This window comes from Armigeres subalbatus, chromosome 1 (assembly GCF_024139115.2).
Source record: "Armigeres subalbatus isolate Guangzhou_Male chromosome 1, GZ_Asu_2, whole genome shotgun sequence".
NCBI lineage: Eukaryota > Metazoa > Arthropoda > Insecta > Diptera > Culicidae > Armigeres > Armigeres subalbatus.
The window spans coordinates 162473311-162494487 of record NC_085139.1 but is presented as its reverse complement, the minus strand read 5'-3'; the positions used below and the strand labels follow the sequence as shown (position 1 = coordinate 162494487).

Sequence of the window (21177 nt, the reverse complement as noted above, 5' to 3'; positions counted from 1 at the left end):
CAGAAGCCTCCTTTCAAGAGGCTCAGGAAGCCTCCTTTCAAGAGGCTCAGAAGCCTCCTTTCAAGAGGCTCAGAAGCCTCCTTTCAAGAGGCCTCAGAGCCTCCTTTCAAGAGGCTCAGAAGCCTCCTTTCAAGAGGCTCAGGAAGCCTCCTTTCAAGAGGCTCAGAAGCCTCCTTTCAAGAGGCTCAGAGCCTCCTTTCAAGAGGCTCAGGAAGCCTCCTTTCAAGAGGCTCAGAGCCTCCTTTCAAGAGGCTCAGAAGCCTCCTTTCAAGAGGCTCAGAAGCCTCCTTTCAAGAGGCTCAGCCTCCTTTCAAGAGGCTCAGAGCCTCCTTTCAAGAGGCTCAGGAAGCCTCCTTTCAAGAGGCTCAGAAGCCTCCTTTCAAGAGGCTCAGAAGCCTCCTTTCAAGAGGCTCAGGAAGCCTCCTTTCAAGAGAGCTCAGAGCCTCCTTTCAAGAGGCTCAGGCCAAGCCTCCTTCCAAGAGGCTCAGAAGCCTCCTTTCAAGAGGCTCAGAAGCCTCCTTTCAAGAGAGCTCAGAGCCTCCCTTTCAAGAGGCCTCAGGCCTCCTTTCAAGAGGCTCAGGAAGCCTCCTTTCAAGAGGCTCAGGCCTCCTTTCAAGAGGCTCAAGCCTCCTTTCAAGAGGCTCAGAAGCCTCCTTTCAAGAGGCTCAGGAAGCCTCCTTTCAAGAGGCTCAGAAGCCTCCTTTCAAGAGGCTCAGAGCCTCCTTTCAAGAGGCTCAGAAGCCTCCTTTCAAGAGGCTCAGAAGCCTCCTTTCAAGAGGCTCAGAAGCCTCCTTTCAAGAGGCTCAGAAGCCTCCTTTCAAGAGGCTCAGAAGCCTCCTTTCAAGAGGCTCAGAAGCCTCCTTTCAAGAGGCTCAGGCCTCCTTTCAAGAGGCTCAGAAGCCTCCTTTCAAGAGGCTCAGAAGCCTCCTTTCAAGAGGCTCAGGCCTCCTTTCAAGAGGCTCAAGCCTCCTTTCAAGAGGCCTCAAGCCTCCTTTCAAGAGGCTCAGAAGCCTCCTTTCCAAGAGGCTCAGGAAGCCTCCTTTCAAGAGGCTCAGGCCTCCTTTCAAGAGGCTCAGAAGCCTCCTTTCAAGAGGCCTCAGAAGCCTCCTTTCAAGAGGCCTGGAAGCCTCCTTTCAAGAGGCTCAGGAAGCCTCCTTTCAAGAGGCTCAGAGCCTCCTTTCAAGAGGCTCAGAAGCCTCCTTCAAGAGGCTCAGCCTCCTTTCAAGAGGCTCAGGCCTCCTTTCAAGAGGCCTCAGGCCTCCTTTCAAGAGGCTCAGAGCCTCCTTTCAAGAGGCCTGGAAGCCTCCTTCAAGAGGCCTCAGAAGCCTCCTTTCAAGAGGCTCAGAAGCCTCCTTTCAAGAGGCTCAGAAGCCTCCTTTCAAGAGGCCTCAGAAGCCTCCTTTCAAGAGGCTCAGAAGCCTCCTTTCAAGAGGCTCAGAGCCTCCTTTCAAGAGGCTCAGAAGCCTCCTTTCAAGAGGCTCAGAAGCCTCCTTTCAAGAGGCTCAGAAGCCTCCTTTCAAGAGGCTCAGAAGCCTCCTTTCAAGAGGCTCAGGCCTCCTTTCAAGAGGCTCAGAAGCCTCCTTTCAAGAGGCTCAGAGCCTCCTTTCAAGAGGCTCAGAAGCCTCCTTTCAAGAGGCTCAGAGCCTCCTTTCAAGAGGCTCAGAAGCCTCCTTTCCAAGAGGCTCAAGCCTCCTTTCAAGAGGCTCAGAAGCCTCCTTTCAAGAGGCTCAGAAGCCTCCTTTCAAGAGGCTCAGAAGCCTCCTTTCAAGAGGCTCAGAAGCCTCCTTTCAAGAGGCCTCAGAGCCTCCTTTCAAGAGGCCTCAGAAGCCTCCTTTCAAGAGGCTCAGGCCTCCTTTCAAGAGGCTCAGAAGCCTCCTTTCAAGAGGCTCAGAAGCCTCCTTTCAAGAGGCTCAGAAGCCTCCTTTCAAGAGGCTCAAGCCTCCTTCAAGAGGCTCCGGCCTCCTTTCAAGAGGCTCAGAAGCCTCCTTTCAAGAGGCTCAGAAGCCTCCTTTCAAGAGGCCTCAGGAAGCCTCCTTTCAAGAGGCTCAGGAAGCCTCCTTTCAAGAGGCTCAGGCCTCCTTTCAAGAGGCTCAGAGCCTCCTTTCAAGAGGCTCAGAAGCCTCCTTTCAAGAGGCTCAGAAGCCTCCTTTCAAGAGGCTCAGAGCCTCCTTTCAAGAGGCTCAGAGCCTCCTTTCAAGAGGCTCAAGCCTCCTTTCAAGAGGCTCAGAAGCCTCCTTTCAAGAGGCTCAGGCCTCCTTTCAAGAGGCTCAGAAGCCTCCCTTTCAAGAGGCTCAGGCCTCCTTTCAAGAGGCTCAGAAGCCTCCTTTCAAGAGGCTCAGAGCCTCCTTTCAAGAGGCCTCAGAAGCCTCCTTTCAAGAGGCTCAGAAGCCTCCTTTCAAGAGGCTCAGAAGCCTCCTTTCAAGAGGCTCAGAAGCCTCCTTTCAAGAGGCTCAGAAGCCTCCTTTCAAGAGGCTCCAGAAGCCTCCTTTCAAGAGGCTCAGGCCTCCTTTCAAGAGGCTCAGGCCTCCTTTCAAGAGGCCTCAGAGCCTCCTTCAAGAGCTCAGAAGCCTCCTTCAAGAGGCTCAGAGCCTCCTTTCAAGAGGCTCAGAAGCCTCCTTTCAAGAGGCTCAGAAGCCTCCTTTCAAGAGGCTCAGGCCTCCTTTCAAGAGGCTCAAGCCTCCTTTCAAGAGGCCTCAGAAGCCTCCTTCAAGAGGCTCAGAGCCTCCTTTCAAGAGGCTCAGGAAGCCTCCCTTTCAAGAGGCTCAGAGCCTCCTTTCAAGAGGCTCAGAAGCCTCCTTTCAAGAGGCTCAGGCCTCCTTTCAAGAGGCTCAGAAGCCTCCTTTCAAGAGGCTCAGAAGCCTCCTTTCAAGAGGCTCAGGCCTCCTTTCAAGAGGCTCAGAAGCCTCCTTTCCAAGAGCTCAGGCCTCCCCTTTCAAGAGGCTCAGAAGCCTCCTTTCAAGAGGCTCAGAAGCCTCCCTTTCAAGAAGAGGCTCAGAAGCCTCCTTTCAAGAGGCTCAGAGCCTCCTTTCAAGAGGCTCAGAAGCCTCCTTTCAAGAGGCTCAGGAAGCCTCCTTTCAAGAGGCTCAAGCCTCCTTTCAAGAGGCTCAGAAGCCTCCTTTCAAGAGGCTCAGAAGCCTCCTTTCAAGAGGCTCAGAAGCCTCCTTTCAAGAGAGGCTCAGAAGCCTCCTTTCAAGAGGCTCAGAAGCCTCCTTTCAAGAGGCTCAGGCCTCCTTTCAAGAGGCTTGGAAGCCTCCTTTCAAGAGGCTCAGAAGCCTCCTTTCAAGAGAGGCTCAAGCCTCCTTTCAAGAGGCTCAGGCCTCCTTTTCAAGCCTTAAGAGGCTCAGAGCCTCCTTTCAAGAGGCTCGGAAGCCTCCTTTCAAGAGGCTCGGAAGCCTCCTTTCAAGAGGCTCGGAAGCCTCCTTTCAAGAGGCTCGGAAGCCTCCTTTCAAGAGGCTCGGAAGCCTCCTTTCAAGAAGCTCGGAAGCATCCTTTCAAGAGGCTTGGAAGCCTCCTTTCAAGAGGCTCAGAAGCCTTCTTTCAAGAGGCTCGGAAGCCTCCTTTCAAGAGGCTCGGAAGCCTCCTTTAAGAGGCTTGGAAGCCTCCTTCCACGAGGCTCGAAAGCCTCCTTTCAAGAGGCTCGGAAGCCTCCTTTCAAGAGGCTCGGAAGCATTCTTTCACGAGGCGTAAATATATTCCGAAAAGTTCCAGAAAAAATCGAAAACACCTGAACACAATACAAAAACACTGCGCCGATTCACAACGCCGCCGGCTGTATTTGGTTTTAGTATGCCATTCAACTAAATTATGGTATTTTGATTCGCCATCTTGGATCAAAGTTCGCCATTCGGAATGTAAAAATGGCCCCAGAATTTACACAACTACACAACTGTACACTTTCTGTGTTTCTTTCTTTAAATAATAAAATTTCTATTCACTGGCCTCTACCTCTATGTTGATAGAAAAGAAAAAAGAGCTTTTCTAAATTGATCCTTCATTGTTTCGCCGTAGTTGTTGTAGATTAGAGCATTTTGAGCAATATTGGTGACCCACCACAATCCCCTTAATTGATACGATATTGATAGCAATATGCAACTATTTGAAAAAAAAAAGATTTCTTGGAATATTTTATGTTTTTAATTGACATTTTGGAATCTTATTATAGCTATATCGGTTTTCTCAAGGGGACGGCTTTTGCTCCCTAAAATCGTGTTAAATCTAAAAAACATGCCATTTATTGTCGATCAGCAATGAAAATTATTAAATTACAACAAAATATGATGCTGCGTGGATTTTTTTTTTTCACTATATAAATGGTACACCGATTCCCGGTAGGACACAAGCGGAAAGATCAAAACTTTGATTAAAAATTAAAATAATACTCAGAATTTTACCTTGATATCGTTCATTTAATTCAACCTGAAGCAAACGCAGCTTTCAATCGAGCTTACCTGAAAAATAGAAGGAAAATAGAATTCTAAATTAGTGCCTCGAAGTTTACATCTCATTTCAATTTCAGACAGTCCTCAGTCCGACACAGTCCACGTCAGCCAGCAAATGAAATAGCATATCAAATTGAGTTTGCTTTCGCGAATCATGATTGAACTGAGGGCGGCCGCCCACCATCGCTCCCGATGAAAAGTAGCCAACCATGCGATGCAGCGCGCAGCATAGAACGTATAACCATCCCCGTCCCGGTGATGCCAGTAACTAAGGACGGCTGAATTCTTGATGGGAGAGGAGTGCATTCCTAATGAAATTATACATTTTATATGAATGAACTATTTTAAGTACATCCACTCGAAACATGAGAAGAACAGGCAATACGAGAAATAATAATGCTATTGAAAAAAAAAGTGAAGAGATCCTGAAGGAGTAACAGCATCAAACAAGCGAAAGTTGGTGGTGAGTGGGCGGACGGAGAGGAGACGCGTGCAAAGCAATCGAGAAGAATTTTCATTTAATTTCCACTCGTTCTCTATCTGACGTTGTTGGGCTGGCTCAGCTGGAATACTTACTCAGGGTGGAATCCACCGTGGCGTCGTCGTGGTGGTAGCAGATTCCAAAGGGGTCTCGCTCATTCATGGTGTGGAGTCAACCATGGTGAGCTGTGTTGGGATGGTGGGGCAATGAGAAAATTCGCCGAATGAGAACCTGGCTAGATTTGAAGCCTATGGGATGATGATGGACTTTGCATTGGAAGATGAACGGTGATGCTGAGTGTGCTTCCACTGATGAGAGGCTTTTGTTTGCTGAGGATATTACTATTATGCGTTTATTATATCATTATTTGCTGTTGTTATTTGTCTTTCCAACGGCCTTCGGTAGCACAGTCGTTGGAGGTAATAATAATACAAAACCATGGTAATTAGGATTGAATGCCAGACAAACCAAGAATTTCGAAACGCCAGATGTCTAAATTCAAAATTTATGAAACGTTAATTAGCAGAGACGGATTCAAATGCTACAAATTCTATAACAGCTAAAAGAACTGTTGAAGTGTATAAAAAAACATACACATCATACCAACGTGAATTGTTTTCGGTATAATTGCAAGAAATACCAGAATGATTTCTACATTATTGCCAGAAATCGCCTCTTCACCCTATAACTAACATCGACTGATTACCTTTGATGAGAATGCGGAAGATAACCACAGATGTACGAGAGTAGATCCGGAAAATTCTTAATAAATTTACCTGATTAGGCACGCATCGCCGGACATCAATGGAAAGCAATCTGTTTACCATTATACGGATGGGGTTTAATTTTGCACGCATCGCATTTATCCAATCGATAAATTTCTAATCTCCCCTCTTGTCGCCAGCGTCGTCGTTATCTTCTTCGCCGTTGGAAGTACAAGATGGTTATATACCGATACTTGCTTCAAGTTGAGCTCAAGTCGCTCGGAACCGTTATAAGTTTTAATGCGCTGAATTGGAAAAGATGTAATCTCCAAAACTAATTAGGCTAATCTTGCTCTGCATAATCCTTCGTTCGCTCATCGATGTTCTTCGCTGTTTCTTTGCATACATTTTTGTTAACTGGTAAAGATGTTGTCAGCAATTGGGAGAGCAGATATACAGCGGTTCGCTCTTTGTTGGATGTTGCTAATGAATTTGTATAATCGGGTACTTTATCAATTGATGAAATATGTTTTATTCAAAAGATATTTAGGTCAATCTTGATAGTGAAAATTTAATTAAATCCTAAATGAAAGGTCAAAGTTGTTTTTTTTTGTAATTAACGGTATATGGTATGGTTTATTCGTTTCATCGCATGTTTCATCTTCAGAAATATTTTGAATTGATTTCTAAAAATAAACTCGTCAAGGCGATTGGCAGTGGTTCATGCTGCACGTCAAAGCGGTTAAAAAATATGGAAATTTGCAAAAACAGAATCACGCAACGACATCTCTCAATTTATATGCAAATCACGACAAACGAATGAAAACATTGATCCATTTCTGCTATCGGGATAGCTCAGCCATAAACTTATAATAAAAATCTTCTAATCTGTGTGAAAGCTTTCTGCGACCGGATGCGAAGGTCTGCACCTACGATGCAGCAGAAGATTCTGCATATCAAAGCAGAAGATAAACTGAACATGTAAATTTGGACAAATAATTTACCGTTACAGCTGACATACCAGAATTGATAAAGCTTGACATAGTATAATAAATGTATACACCTGTATTTAATCCTGCATAAAAATATTGTTATAAAAAGGGACTCCTGAAATCCTCTAAGGAATCTACAAGTTCTTATTGGAAATAATGGATTATTGTGAATCTTTGAAGTTGACCAAATTCTTTACAGATTCTTGTAAATAATAGTTGCCGTGGCGAAAATTCTGATGAGGATTGGTTGACTCCCATTTAGAATTAGAATCAGTGAATAGATTTCCGTTTGGAATCATTACAAAATTTAAAACAAAATCGCGGAGCCGGCGGTTATTAGTTCGTGATCAAACTTTGACTAATTTCGGCAGATTCACATGTCACTTAATTACAACCGGCTTGATTGCAAATTTACAGATACGCATTTCAACCACAAATTTCATTTTTTTAAATTTAATAATTCTAAAACTGTTGATTTTAATAAAAAAAAATATTAGAAGAAATTTGAATTTAGAAATTTAAAAGTTTAAAATCTTAAAATTTCTTGAGAAACTCAAAAATTCAATCAAAAAAATGTAGAGATAGAAAAACAAAATTTAAGCATATACAAATTGAAAAAAATTAAAGATTTGAAGATTTGAAAAATAAAAAATATATTATGAGCTTGATATTTAAAAAAATGGAGATTTAAAAAAAATTACTACCAAATTTTAAAACCTCTAAATCTACAGATTTCTCCTTCTTAAACTAGGGTTAATCATTCCAACTGGAACTTGGCATGCTTTTCAACTTGGTATTCTATTAGCATTCTCTCAGTTAGTAATTGAAAGCTTTTCTATGCCCGCCATTGCATGAGTATGTATTTTGTACGGCAAGTGCAATGGATACATGCCCAGGTTGCCGAGAAAGTTCCCAATCCAAAAACATCCTGAACCGGACCGAAACACGAGCCCGTCATCTCTGGATTGGCAAACTTACGCCTTTGCTCGCAAAGCTCCCTGGAGGCCCCTATAGATCAAAATTCAAATTTCTGAATGCATTTCATAAATACTCATACCTTGGTAAGGCGAAAAGCAATTAATAATTTAGAGACTTTAATAATGGCATTTGAAAATGATTTTAAAATTAAAATAATAATAAAATACAATGCGAAATACTTTTAAAATTTGTGAATTAGAAAATATAAATGAGCATGAGCATGATGATCGTGCATTCCGTAGTTACTACTCCGTGATTGACCAAACAATCGCAATTGCACAGGGAACAGATGGATGGAAGCATGGGATTTACTATCCAACCTCAATGTGCACAGTCCGAGATCTTTAGTATTTCGAATGGTCGATAACGGCGCTGGCCACGTCCTCACGGTCTATCGGGGATGGTAAATAATTGATGATGCAATTACTCGCCCACTGCCAGCCGAGAACACATCTACACTCGCCACGAGTTCATGCGGAATTTTATTGTAATCTGGTTATTAGGTTCTATGGCAGAGGTTCGTCTAAGTTACCGAGTTGCCAATGTGATGGTAACGGGTTGCCAAAGGATGGTATATTCTAATTTGATGTCGAAACGAGCTTTTACGCTCTTTTGGAATTCTAACAGTTGCCTGCTAGAACTTATCAAATTGTAGAATTAGGGATAGAGGATGGAAACGGTATGAAATCCACATTTACAATTCTAGCGATAGCTAGACCATGACAAATATATGAAAGATACAAAGTATGATGAATGGAATGGGCCTGGGATTGAACACACGACCTCCTGCGTATGAGACAGAAGCTGTAGCCATATGACCATATGACATCAAGCCCGTTTTATTAATAAATTTAAAAACATAAAGAATAAAAATGAAAAGCTTAAAAATTTGATACTTTTCTAATTAAAAAATAGAAAAATTATTTTAAAAAACTCAATGATGAACAATTTGAAAACCACAAAAAATAAAAAAATTAAAAAATTGTAAAATTTTCAAAACTTAATAATGGAAAAATTTTAGAACTAAAAAAAATAAATTAAAAAAAATAAAACTCAAAAAAAATTATTTAATTTTTTTAAATTTAAGAATTTGAAAATTTAAGAATTTAAGAATTTAAGAATTTAAGAATTTAAGAATTTAAGAATTTAAGAATTTAAGAATTTAAGAATTTAAGAATCTAAGAATCTAAGAATTTACGAATTTAAGAATTTAAATTTAAATTTAAAATTTAAAATTTAAATTTAAGAATTTAAGAATTTAAAATTTAAATTTAAAATTTAAAATTTAAAATTTAAATTTAAGAATTTAAGAATTTAAAATTTAAATTTAAATTTAAAATTTAAATTTAAATTTAAAATTTAAATTTAAATTTAAGAATTTAAATTTAAATTTGATTTAAAATTTAAATTTAAATTTAAATTTAAATTTAAATTTGGTTGAGTTTAAATTTAAATTTAAATTTAAATTTAAGTTTAAATTTAAATTTAAATTTAAATTTAAAATTTAAATTTAAATTGAGTTAAAATTTAAATTTAAATTTAAAATTTAAAATTTAAATTTAAAATTTAAATTTAAAATTTAAATTTAAAATTGAAATTTAAAATTTAAAATTTAAAATTTAAGAATTTGAATTTAATATTTAAAATTTAAAATTTTGAAATTTAAAATTTAAAATTTTAAATTTAAAATTTAAAATTTAAAATTTAAAATTTAAGATTTAAATTTAAAATTTAAGAATTGAAATTTAAAATTTAAAACATAACATCTAAAATTCAAAATTTGAAATTTTTGAATTTAAAATTTAAAATTTAAAACTTAAAATTGAAAATTTAAGAATTTAAGAATTTAATTTAAGAATTTAAAATTTAAATTTAAATTTAAAATTTAAAATTTAAATTTAAATTTAAAATTTAAAATTTAAAATTTAAATTTAAAATTTAAATTTAAATTTAAAATTTAAATTTAAATTTAAATTTAAAATTTAAAATTAAAATTTAAAATTTAAATTTAAAATTAAAATTTAAAATTTAAATTTAAAATTTAAATTTAAAATTTAAATTTAAAATTTAAATTTAAAATTTAAATTTAAAATTTAAATTTAAAATTAAAATTTAAAATTAAAATTTAAAATTAAAATTTAAAATTTAAGAATTTAAATTTAAAATTTAAATTTAAATTTAAAATTTAAATTTAGTTGAATTTAAAATTTAAAAAATTGAGGGTTTAAATTTAAGATTTGAAATTTAAAATGTAAAATTTAAGATTTTAAGGTTAGATTTAAGTTTAAGGTTTGGGTTGATTTAAGGTTGAGTTGGGTTTAAGATTTAAAGGTTGAGTTTAAGGTTTAAAATTTGAGTTTGATTTGAGTTGAAGTTTAAGAGTTGAGTTTAAGGTTTAAGGTTTGAGTTGTTTAAATTTAGTTTGGAATTTGAAGTTTTAAAATTTGAGTTGGGTTGAGTTGGGTTAAAATTTAAAGGTTGAGTTGAGTTTGAGTTGAGTTTAATTTAAAATTTAAGGTTTAAAATTTGAGTTGGATTTGAGATTTGAAATTTAAATTTAAATTTAAAATTTAAATTTGAGTTTAAATTTAAAATTTAAAATTTAAAATTTAAAGTTGAATTTAGGGAATTTAAATTTGAAATTTAAAATTCAAATTTAAAATTTAAAAATTTTAAAATTAAATTTAAATTTAAATTTAAATTTAAAGTTTTAAGTTAAAATTTGAGTTTAAGGTTGAAATTTGAGTTAAGGTTAAAATTTGAAGTTGAGTTTAAAATTTAAAATTTAAGATTGAGTTTAAGGTTAAATTTAAAATTTGAGTTGGATTTAAAATTTGAGTTTAAGTTAAATTTAAAATTTAAAATTTGATTTGAGTTAAAATTTAAAATTTAAATTTAAAATTTAAATTTAAATTTAAATTTAAATTTAAAATTTAAATTTAAATTGAATTTAAATTTGAAATTTATTTGAGTTAAAATTTAAATTTAAAATTTAAGAATTTAAATTTAAAATTTAAATTTAAATTTAAAATTTAAATTTAAAATAAAATTTAAATTTTAATTTAAATTTTAATTTAAATTTTGAATTTTAAAATTTAAAATTCAAAATTTAAATTAAAATTTAAATTAAAATTTAAATTTTAATTTAAATTTTGAATTTTAAAATTTAAATTTAAAAATTTTGAATTTTAAAATTTAAATTTAAATTTAAAATTTAAGAATTTGAAATTTAAATTTAAAATTTAAGAATTTAAAATTTGAAATTTAAAATTTAAAATTTAAAGATTTAAGAATTTAAAGTTAAAAATTTAAAATTTAAATTTAAAATTTAAAATTTAAGAATTTAAAATTTAAATTTGAAATTTAAAATTTAAATTTAAATTTAAAATTTAAGAATTTAAATTTAAAATTTAAAATTTAAAATTTAAATTTAAATTTAAAATTTAAATTAAAATTTAAAATTTGAATTTAAAATTTAAATTTAAGTTGAATTTAAATTTAAATTTAAATTGAAATTTAAAATTTAAGAATTTAAAATTTAAATTTAAAATTTAAATTTAAATTTAAATTTAAAATTTAAATTTAAAATTTAAATTTTAAAATTTAAAATTTAAATTTAAATTTAAAATTTAAATTTAAAATTTAAATTTTAAAATTTAAAATTTAAATTTAAATTTAAAATTTAAATTTGAAATTTAAATTGAAATTTAAAATTTAATTTAAATTTAAAATTTAAATTGAGATTTAAAATTTAGTTTAAGATTTAAATTTAGTTGGGTTGAAATTTAATTTAAATTTGAGTTAAATTTAAATTTAAGATTTAAAATTTAAAATTAAAGTTGAAATTTAAAATTTAGTTTAAATTTAAAATTTAAATTTAAATTTAAATTTAAATTAAATTTAAGGTTTAAATTTAAATTTAAGGTTAAATTTAGGTTAAATTTAAATTTGAGGTTGAATTTAAAATTTAAGAATTTAAAATTTAAATTTAAGAATTTAAGAAATTTAAAATTTAAATTTAAAATTTAAAAATTTAAAATTTAAAATTTAAAATTTAAATTTAAATTTAAGAATTTAAATTTAAAATTTAAAATTTAAAATTTAAAATTTAATTTAATTTAAGTTTAAATTTGAAATTTAAAATTTAAATTTAAATTTAAAATTTAAGAATTTAAATTTAAAATTTAAAGTTTAAAATTAAATTTAAAATTTAAATTTAAAATTTAAGAATTTAAAATTTAAATTTAAAATTTAAATTTAAATTTAAATTTAAGAATTTAAAATTTTAAAATTTAAAATTTTTAAAATTTAAATTTAAAATTTAAAATTTAAAATTTAAATTTGAAATTTAAATTTAAATTTAAATTTAAAATTTAAATTTAAGAATTTAAAATTTAAAATTTAAAATTTAAGAATTTAAATTTAAATTTAAAATTTAAAATTTAAGATTTAAATTTGAAATTTGAGATTTAAAATTTAAAATTTGAATTTAAAATTTAAATTTGAAATTTGAGTTTAAAATTTAAATTTAAATTTAAGAATTTAAATTTAAATTTAAAATTTAAATTTAAAATTTAAAATTTAAAATTTAAAATTTAAAATTTAAGTTAAATTTGAGTTGAATTTAAATTTAAATTTAAATTTAAATTTAAATTTAAATTTAGATTTAAATTTAAATTTAAAATTTAAAATTTAAAATTTAAATTTAAGAATTTAATTGGATTTAAAAATTTAAGTTTAAAATTTAAAATTTAAAGTTGAAATTTAAAATTTAAATTTAAATTTAAAATTTAAATTTGAAAATTTAAAATTTAAATTTAAATTTAAATTTAAAATTTGAAATTTAAATTTAAATTTAAATTTAAATTTAAAATTTAAATTTAAGAATTTAAATTTAAATTTAAAATTTAAAATTTGAAATTTAAATTTGAAATTTAAAATTTAAAATTTAAGGTTGAATTTGAGTTTAAAATTTAGTTGAAATTTAAAATTTAAATTTAAAATTTAAATTTGAGTTTAAATTTAAATTTAAGAATTTAAGAATTTAAAATTTAAAATTTAAATTTAAAATTTAAATTTGAGTTAAAATTTAAAATTTAAATTTAAGAATTTAAATTTAAAATTTAAATTTAAAATTTAAAATATAAATTTAAATTTAAAATTAAATTTAAAATTTAAAATTTAAAATTTAAATTTAAATTTAAATTTAAAATTTAAATTTAAAATTTAAAATTTAAATTTAAATTTAAAATTTAAATTTAAATTTAAATTTAAATTTAAAATTTAAAATTTAAATTTAAAATTTGAAATTTAAATTTAAATTTAAATTTAAAATTTAAAATTTAAATTTAAAATTTAAATTTAAATTTAAAATTTAAATTTAAATTTAAAAATTTAAATTTAAGTTTAAATTTAAATTTGAGAATTTAAAATTTAAGGTTGAAGTTGAAATTTGAGTTGGAATTTAAATTTGAATTTAAGATTTAAAATTTGGAGATTTTTAAAATTTGAATTTAAATTTGAAATTTAAAATTTGAGTTGGAATTTGAGTTGAATTTAAAATTTAAAATTTGAGATTTGAAATTTAAGAATTTGAAATTTAAAATTTAAGTTAAAATTTGAGTTAAAATTTAAGATTTGAAATTTAAAATTTAAATTTAAGAATTTAAAATTTAAAATTTAAATTTAAATTTAAATTTAAAATTTAAAATTTAAAATTTAAATTTAAATTTAGAAATTTAAATTTAAAATTTAAAATTTAAAATTTAAAATTTAAATTTAAAATTTAAATTTAAAATTTAAAATTTAAAATTTAAATTTAAATTTAAATTTAAATTTAAATTTAAATTTAAATTTAAAATTTAAAATTTAAAATTTAAATTTAAATTTAAATTTAAATTTAAATTTAAAATTTAAAAATTTAAAATTTGAAATTTGGAATTTAAATTTAAATTTGAGTTAAAATTTAAATTTAAGAATTTAAGGTTTAAAATTTAAGAATTTAAATTTGAAATTTAAATTTAAGAATTGAAAATTTAAAATTTAAATTTAAAATTTAAATTTGAGATTTAAATTTAAAATTTAAAATTTAAGAATTTAATTGAATTTAAATTTAAAATTTGAAATTTAAAATTTAAATTTAAATTTAAAATTTAATTTAAATTTAAATTTAAAATTTAAGTTTAATTTAAAATTTAAGTTTAGATTTAACATTTAAAATTTAAATTTAAAATTTAAATTTAAATTTGAAATTTAAAATTTAAGGAAATTTAAAATTTAAAATTTAAATTTAAATTTAAAATTTAAAATTTAAATTTAAATTTAAATTTAAATTTAAATTTAAAATTTAAATTTAAATTAAAATTTAAAATTTAAGTTTAAGAATTTAAAATTTAAAATTTAAAATTTAAATTTAAGGTTGAAATTTAAGAATTTAAAATTTAAATTTAAATTTAAATTTAATTTAAGGAATTTGAGTTTGAAGTTAAAATTTAAAATTTGAATTTAAAATTTAAATTTAAATTTAAGTTAATTTAAAATTTAAATTTAAATTTGAAATTTAAAATTTAAAATTTAAGAATTTAAGTTTAAATTTGAGTTAAATTTAAAATTAAATTTAAAATTTAAATTTAAATTTAAAATTTAAAATTTAAAATTTAAATTTAAATTTAAAATTTAAATTTAAAATTTAAATTTAAAATTTAAAATTTAAAATTTGAAATTTAAAATTTAAAATTTAAATTTAAAATTTAAATTTAAATTGAGTTAAATTTAAGAATTTAAAATTTAAAATTTAAATTTGAAAATTTGAGTTTAAATTTAAATTTGAAATTTAAAATTTAAAATTTAAATTTAAAATTTAAGAATTTAAATTTAAAATTTAAATTTAAAATTTAAATTTAAATTTAAAATTTAAAATTTAAATTTAAATTTGAATTTAAAATTTGAAATTTAAAATTTAAATTTAAAATTTAAATTTAAAATTTAAATTTAAATTTAAAATTTAAGAATTTAAATTTAAGAATTTAAATTTAAAATTTGAATTTAAGAATTTAAATTTAAATTTGAATTTAAATTTAAAATTTGAAATTTAAATTTGAAATTTAAGAATTTAAAATTTAAATTTAAATTAAAATTTAAGAATTTAAATTTGAAATTTAAATTTAAATTTAAAATTTAAAATTTAAATTTAAATTTAAATTTAAAATTTAAAATTTAAGAATTTAAAATTTAAAATTTAAATTTAAATTTGAGAATTTAAAATTTAAATTTAAGAATTTAAATTTAAGAATTTAAATTTAAATTTAAAATTTAAGAATTTAAATTTAAAATTTAAAATTTAAAATTTAAAATTTAAATTTAAAATTTAAGAATTTAAAATTTAAGAATTTAAAATTTAAAATTTAAAATTTAAATTTAAATTTAAGAATTTAAGAATTAAAATTTAAAATTTAAAATTTAAGAATTTAAAATTTAAATTTAAATTTAAGAATTTAAATTTAAATTTAAGAATTTAAATTTAAGAATTTAAAATTTAAATTTAAGAATTTAAAATTTAAGAATTTAAGAATTTGAAATTTAAAATTTAAGAATTTAAGAATTTAAATTTAAGAATTTAAATTTAAGAATTTAAGAATTTAAATTTAAAATTTAAATTTAAGAATTTAAGAATTTTAAGAATTTAAGAATTTAAGAATTTAAGAATTTAAGAATTTAAGAATTTAAGAATTTAAGAATTTAAGAATTTAAGAATTTAAGAATTTAAGAATTTAAAAATTTAAAAATTAAAAAATTAAATAAGATAAAAAATTTAAAAATTAATTCTGCTGTAAGTCCGGTTTGAAATTTTAAATTTTGAAATTTTGATAGGGGGAATTGTTAGAGATACTTTTTGCTGGGGACTTTTGTCTGCCCTTTAGCGACCTCAGGGTCGTTTTCTGGTAGCTCTTAGGGAGAAATTGGGGGGTTTAACGGGCGAAAATACTTCCCTCAAATAATAGACAAAGTGAAGCAAACCGAAATGAAAGTGATAATAAGAAAAAATAATACTCAATTGTAAAAATTCTATGATTTACATTTTCGTTTTTAATCAAACGTTCTGATTTAAAATTGGTTCACATATTTTTCTTGAAATAGAAGGGAAGAGGAAGGGGGTTTACACACCTGATACCTTGTTGTCGTCCATGCTGGCTTTCGTCGCCGCTCGGCCTGGTTGGAAGCATCGAAGATGGCCCCTCAGAGGGTGGCGGGAGAAATGTGCAGTCGCCTTTCATCTTCTTCCATGGACGAGCTTGGCATCATCTGACTAGAAGCGTGCATGTCCGTCGATCTGGTGGCAAGTTGGCACGGTTTACGATGCTGGCGGCTAATGACCTTCACTCGCCTTCGGGTACTTGTAGGCTTCGTTACTTATTGCTACACTTCCCACGTTGGCTCACCGGCAAGGCCCGTGCGATGAATGGGAGAGACGGAACACCTTTTTTTTCAATCCGGGTGGGGAAACTTGCGAGCACCGAGTATCTGTCGCCGAACGAACGAGACGAACCGTCGTGCTGGCTTTTCGTTAACAGGGTTCACGTTCGCTTTCTGTTGATTCCGCAAGGTTCTTCCGGGAACTTCACAGAAGTTGGCACTAAGCGGAATCCTCCGATGCTTATCACTGAACGATCCCGGTAGACCAAACTTCGGGTCTTGCAACACACGCGGCGTCTAGAAAACTGCAATGGCGTCTCACTGGTTCACTACTGGAAGAGAGCGATCTGGGCGATCGTCGGTTGTTTTTAATGTCTTCTCTTTCGATGTGTTGGTTGGCGATCGAAGAGGTGGTAATGTCGTGGTAATGCGCTGTCTCTTTGACAGCCGCTGTCATTGGTGCGTTACGGGTGTGATGATGGTAGGATATAGGGATGTGCAAGAAGGTTGTTTTTTTTTTCTTTTCGATATTTTAGTGTTCAGTTTTATTTTAATTCAATTCCGTTACTTTTAAGTTCATTCCTAGTAATATAATTTTAGAGCAAAAATAGTAAGTAGGATTTTACGAATAATTTATTATGTACAGTAAATTCAGGTAAATTTCCAATGTAAGCAATTTGGCAGGTTACAGAATGATGGCTTTGGCAGGTTTTGTTCTATTATTGGCAGGGGGGTTTTTGTCGACCCCCTAAGTAAGTAAGTAAATGCAAAGAATATTTAGGCCAAATTTGAGCATAATCAGTCATAAAAAACCCCTGACAATAATAGAACAAAACCTGCCAAAGCCGTCATTCCCCCTATCAAAATTTCAAAATTTATAATTTCAAACCGGACTTACAGCATTGCTAATCGGAATCGGAGAATACCTATTCGGAATCGAAGGATTCCTATCCGGAACAGCAGGATTCTTAACCTGAATCGGAAGATTCCTAATTTGAATTGGACGATAGCTAACAGGAAACGGAGGTTTTCTAACCGGAAACAGAGGATTCTCAAGCAGAATCGGACCGATTTGCAGGATTTTTAAACGGAATTGTAGGATTCCTAACCGGAATTGTAGGATTCCTAACCCGATTTGCAGGATTCCGGAATCAGAAGTTTTCAAAATTGCAGGATTTTGAAATTTTGAAGTTCTGAAGTTTTGAAATTTTGAAATTTTAAATACTTTTAAATCCTTAAATTTTCCTTTTTTTAAATTTTTAAATTTTTAAATTTTAAAGTTTTCAAATTTTTAAAATAGGGGGAAAGACGGCTTTGGCAGGTTTTGTTCTATTATTGGCAGGGGGTTTTTGTCGACCAAATTTTATGAAATTTGGCCACAATATTCTTTGATATGCAAAGAATGTTTAGGCCAAATTTAAACCTAGTCAGTCATAAAAAACCCCCCTGTCAATAATAGAACAAAACCTGCCAAAGCCGTCATTTCCCCTATTAAATTTTTAAAATTTTAAATTTTTAAACTTTGAAATTTTTCAAATTTTAAAAAAGTTTCAAAATTTCAAAATTTCAAAATTTCAAAATTTCAAAATTTCAAAATTTCAAAATTTCAAAATTTCAAAATTTCAAAATTTCAAAATCTCAATATTTCAAAATTTCAAAATCCTTCAATTTTGAAAACTTCCGACTCCGGTTAGGAATCCTACAATTCCGTTTAAGAATCCTGCAAATCGGGTTAAGAATCCTCCAATTTCGGTTAGGAATCCTCCGATTCCACTCAGAAATCCTCCGGTTCCGGCTACGAATTCCGATTAGGAGTCCTCCGATTACGGTTAAAAATCCTCCGATTCTGCTTGAGAATCCTCTGTTTCCGATTAGAAAACCTCCGTTTCCTGTTAGGAATCGTCCAATTCAAATTAGGAATCTTCCGATTCCGGTTAATTCTATAGGAATTCCGCTATTCCGGATAGGAATCCTCCTATTCCGAATAGGTATTCTCCGATTCCAATTAGCAATCCTGTAAGTCCGGTTACTAATCCTCCGATTCGGTTGGGAATCGTCTGATTCGGTTAGGAATCCTTTGACTCCGATTAGAAATACATACTCCTATTCCGGTTAGGAATCCATCGATCCTCGTTATCTATCTTCCTATTATTGTTAGGAATCCTTCGATTCCAGTTAGCTCCGATTCCGGTTAGGGAACCTCATATCCCGGATAGGAATCCATTAATTCCTTCGAATTCGTCAGGGAATCCTCCGGTTCTGGTGTATATTTTCTGATTTCGGAAAAAACATGTTTAGTAGAACTCCTTCATAACAATCTAACATATTTTGTAGAATTTGCATTATGCACAATTGTATGAGACCTTGTAATCAGTTGATTAATGCACTCATTTTCAGATGATAAGGATGATACATCCCTGTGGCGCATGCTATTGAAAAAACGTTGCAAATTTAAATTGAATAATGGGTCACAAAGGCCAACAATATTTGAATAGAATAATCGAACAGTCTCATTTAAAATTGTATCAATATACACAAAAGTGATGCAGCAGATACACTTATTTATCGTGAACTATTTTTGCTCATATACTCGTTGCCACCTTCCGAGTTCCGAGACCTTCATTTAAATAGCAAAGTGGAGCATAGTTTGTCCTCGTTTCAGCTGGCTGTGGCAATAAATAACTTCATCAAAAAACAACAACACCACCAGCAGCAGAAGCAGCAGCACTGGTGGTGGCGGCGGCGACGGCAGCCCCAACCGATGGATGCAACAGCTGTAATAGTAACAAGTAGGCTCGCGGGTAGCAGTCATTCATTTATTGAATATTGCCGCGGACTTGAGTGGCTGACTGCAGCAACTTGAATACGAAATTATGGCACTCTCTCTCCCACTCCTCGGTTGATCTCACAAAACACTTTTGAATTGAAGTTCAGCTGGTTGGATGGCGCGCCGCGCGGGCCGGCTGGTGCGGGGGGATGGGTACTTTGTTACTTCTATTTCCGACTCCCCTTCTCTGAGGAGCTGGAGAGGGAAGATGGGGGGAGGGGGCACCATTGTGGTGGATGAGAGCTGTGTTTGTGTTCGGTCTGTGGTGTTTGTGTTTCCCCCAACGAGTCGATGTGTTCGGCCCAGCTGCGTAGAGACAATGGATCGCAGAACGACCGACATGGATATTACAAAACAGAAATACATAGTTACTGCCAGCAGGTATGTTATTAAAATTGTTAAAGAAGATTTTATTAGATAATAAAATTATATATAATCTTGCTTCCACTTCGTTATTTTTTGCTTTATCTCTCCACGTTCCATGACTGCTTTTTAACATCGGGAGAGCAAAGGGCCCGCGCTGGCTGCTATGATGGCTGGCTTGGACGGGAAGTTGGGGGTGGCTAAAGAGACGATGATGATAAAATGTGTACCAGGAAAAAGGTGGATCACTCATCGATCGAGCGGTAGAAGCAAACATGTAGCAACAATGTGGCAATCACCATCGGAACATACATCCATCGAACGACGAATTAGGACACAACGATGATGATGATGACGATGAAGGCGACAGGAAGAATCTGTAAGATAAATAACGACGACGACGACGACGATGCATGTGAGGGAGGAAAGGAGCTGAACACCTCAGTCACAATCCATCGCAGCCCGCCCCGGATGCATTCGTCTCTCGATCAAGTAGCGATAAACATTTTTCGTTTTTCCACTTTGAAAAGGGATTTCATTATTATTAGTTTTATGGTGTATTTATTTCGATACGTTCGTTATCTTGATTGAAAGAAAAACCAAATTCGTTTTGCTGGTTTGGTTATATTTTATATTTATCAGATCAGATGAAATGCGAATTGGAGATGATTTTCAAACCCAAATTACTTTTGAGCTGAAGTTTAATTTGAAACAATGTTATGGTCAACGCATGTAACAAGTGTTTTACTTTAATGGACAACAAAAACAGAAAGAAACGGGATAGAAAAAACTGACCACAGATAGATCGAGGAATACCTAAAAAAACATAACTAATTAAAGAAGATAGGAATGACCCAGCTGCACAAAACCAAATACAAATCAATAACTCAGTAATGGCTTGTAAGGCTAGCAGTTTCGGATATACCCAGTTCTTATACATATTATGATAGGTTCTTGGAGTGATTTGCAACTGTATTTAGAATTCAACTTAATCCATTTAAAAACAAAATTTTCTTGAATGCATCTAACTTTAGTTCAATAATGAGTTTTCTGGGTTCAAGTTATCAAATTTGCAAGCAGAACAAAAATGGTCCAATTCTACCAAATAGCAACATTGTGTCATCATCCGCACACTTTCAATGGAATAAACTTCCCTAAACTGATAAGCAGCCGCCCATTGAAAGCAGAAATATTGATCCACCAGATTATGTTTTCCTGTTTTGTACTGGGAGCAAATCAAAAGACATAAATCATGTAAAACTTTGCCATAAATGCAGAGAGTTCATTTTCATACCCACCGCACCCAGGCCCGGGCCGCTGTCATCAGCGCTGGCTTTGTTCTCTGTCAGTTTTTAATCCTTCCGCAGTTCCGCAGCGTCATCCAATTTTTGGTCTTTTGATTCCTACTTTAGCCCTGATTAAATTATGGATTCATTGCTTATATAAATTTAGAATTCTTTCATGCTAATATTTCTGCTGATACAGGCCCATTCGAAGTAATGATAATAATGCTAACTACATGGGAGGGGAAACGTTCTCATTTTTCCCAGAGAGAGGGAGGATGTGACGGCAGGAAAAGATGAATAGATAATGATAAGAAATGAAAGTGGCAAAGAAACCTAAACTCCAATAAATCATACAGCAATAAATTTTAAAGTGAAGAGGAAAAGACCGAGGCTCATACATCAGCAGCGAGCGCGACGCGGTGAGGCAGAGACGTGTGGTCAGGAATAAGAGGAAGACAACGGAAAACTTTCGACTTTTACATAATTCTGCTGTTTTCAATATTTCAAATAAATTCCTTCTGCTGTCACGATGCTCGCTGGTGGAGGAAAAGAGTTAAGTCATTTTAATGTGTACGACGAGCATTTTGCTTTTCTTTGCGAACATAGAAATAAAAACTCTGATTTATTCACCGAGTGGTGATAATAACTTTCTTGCTATCATGCACCGACTTTCTCGTTTTTTGCATCTCTATGAC

At 30.5% G+C, this 21177-nt stretch overlaps 1 protein-coding gene across 11 annotated transcripts in view; it reads right to left on the bottom strand.

Annotated features, from left to right (window-relative positions):
* LOC134205449 (TOX high mobility group box family member 3-like) overlaps window positions 1-21177 on the bottom strand; it is a 344232-nt gene that overhangs the window by 231611 nt on the left and 91444 nt on the right. For 2 of the 11 annotated variants that reach the window (XM_062680701.1, XM_062680703.1), the window contains exon 1: window positions 15758-16403. The exons of 7 other annotated variants lie outside the window; for them this stretch is intronic. The gene's annotated coding sequence lies outside the window, so the exon portion shown is untranslated. Of the gene's footprint in view, window positions 1-15757; window positions 16602-21177 lie in introns of those variants that run through there. 2 more of the 11 variants (XM_062680695.1, XM_062680702.1) reach the window with 2 other exon arrangements.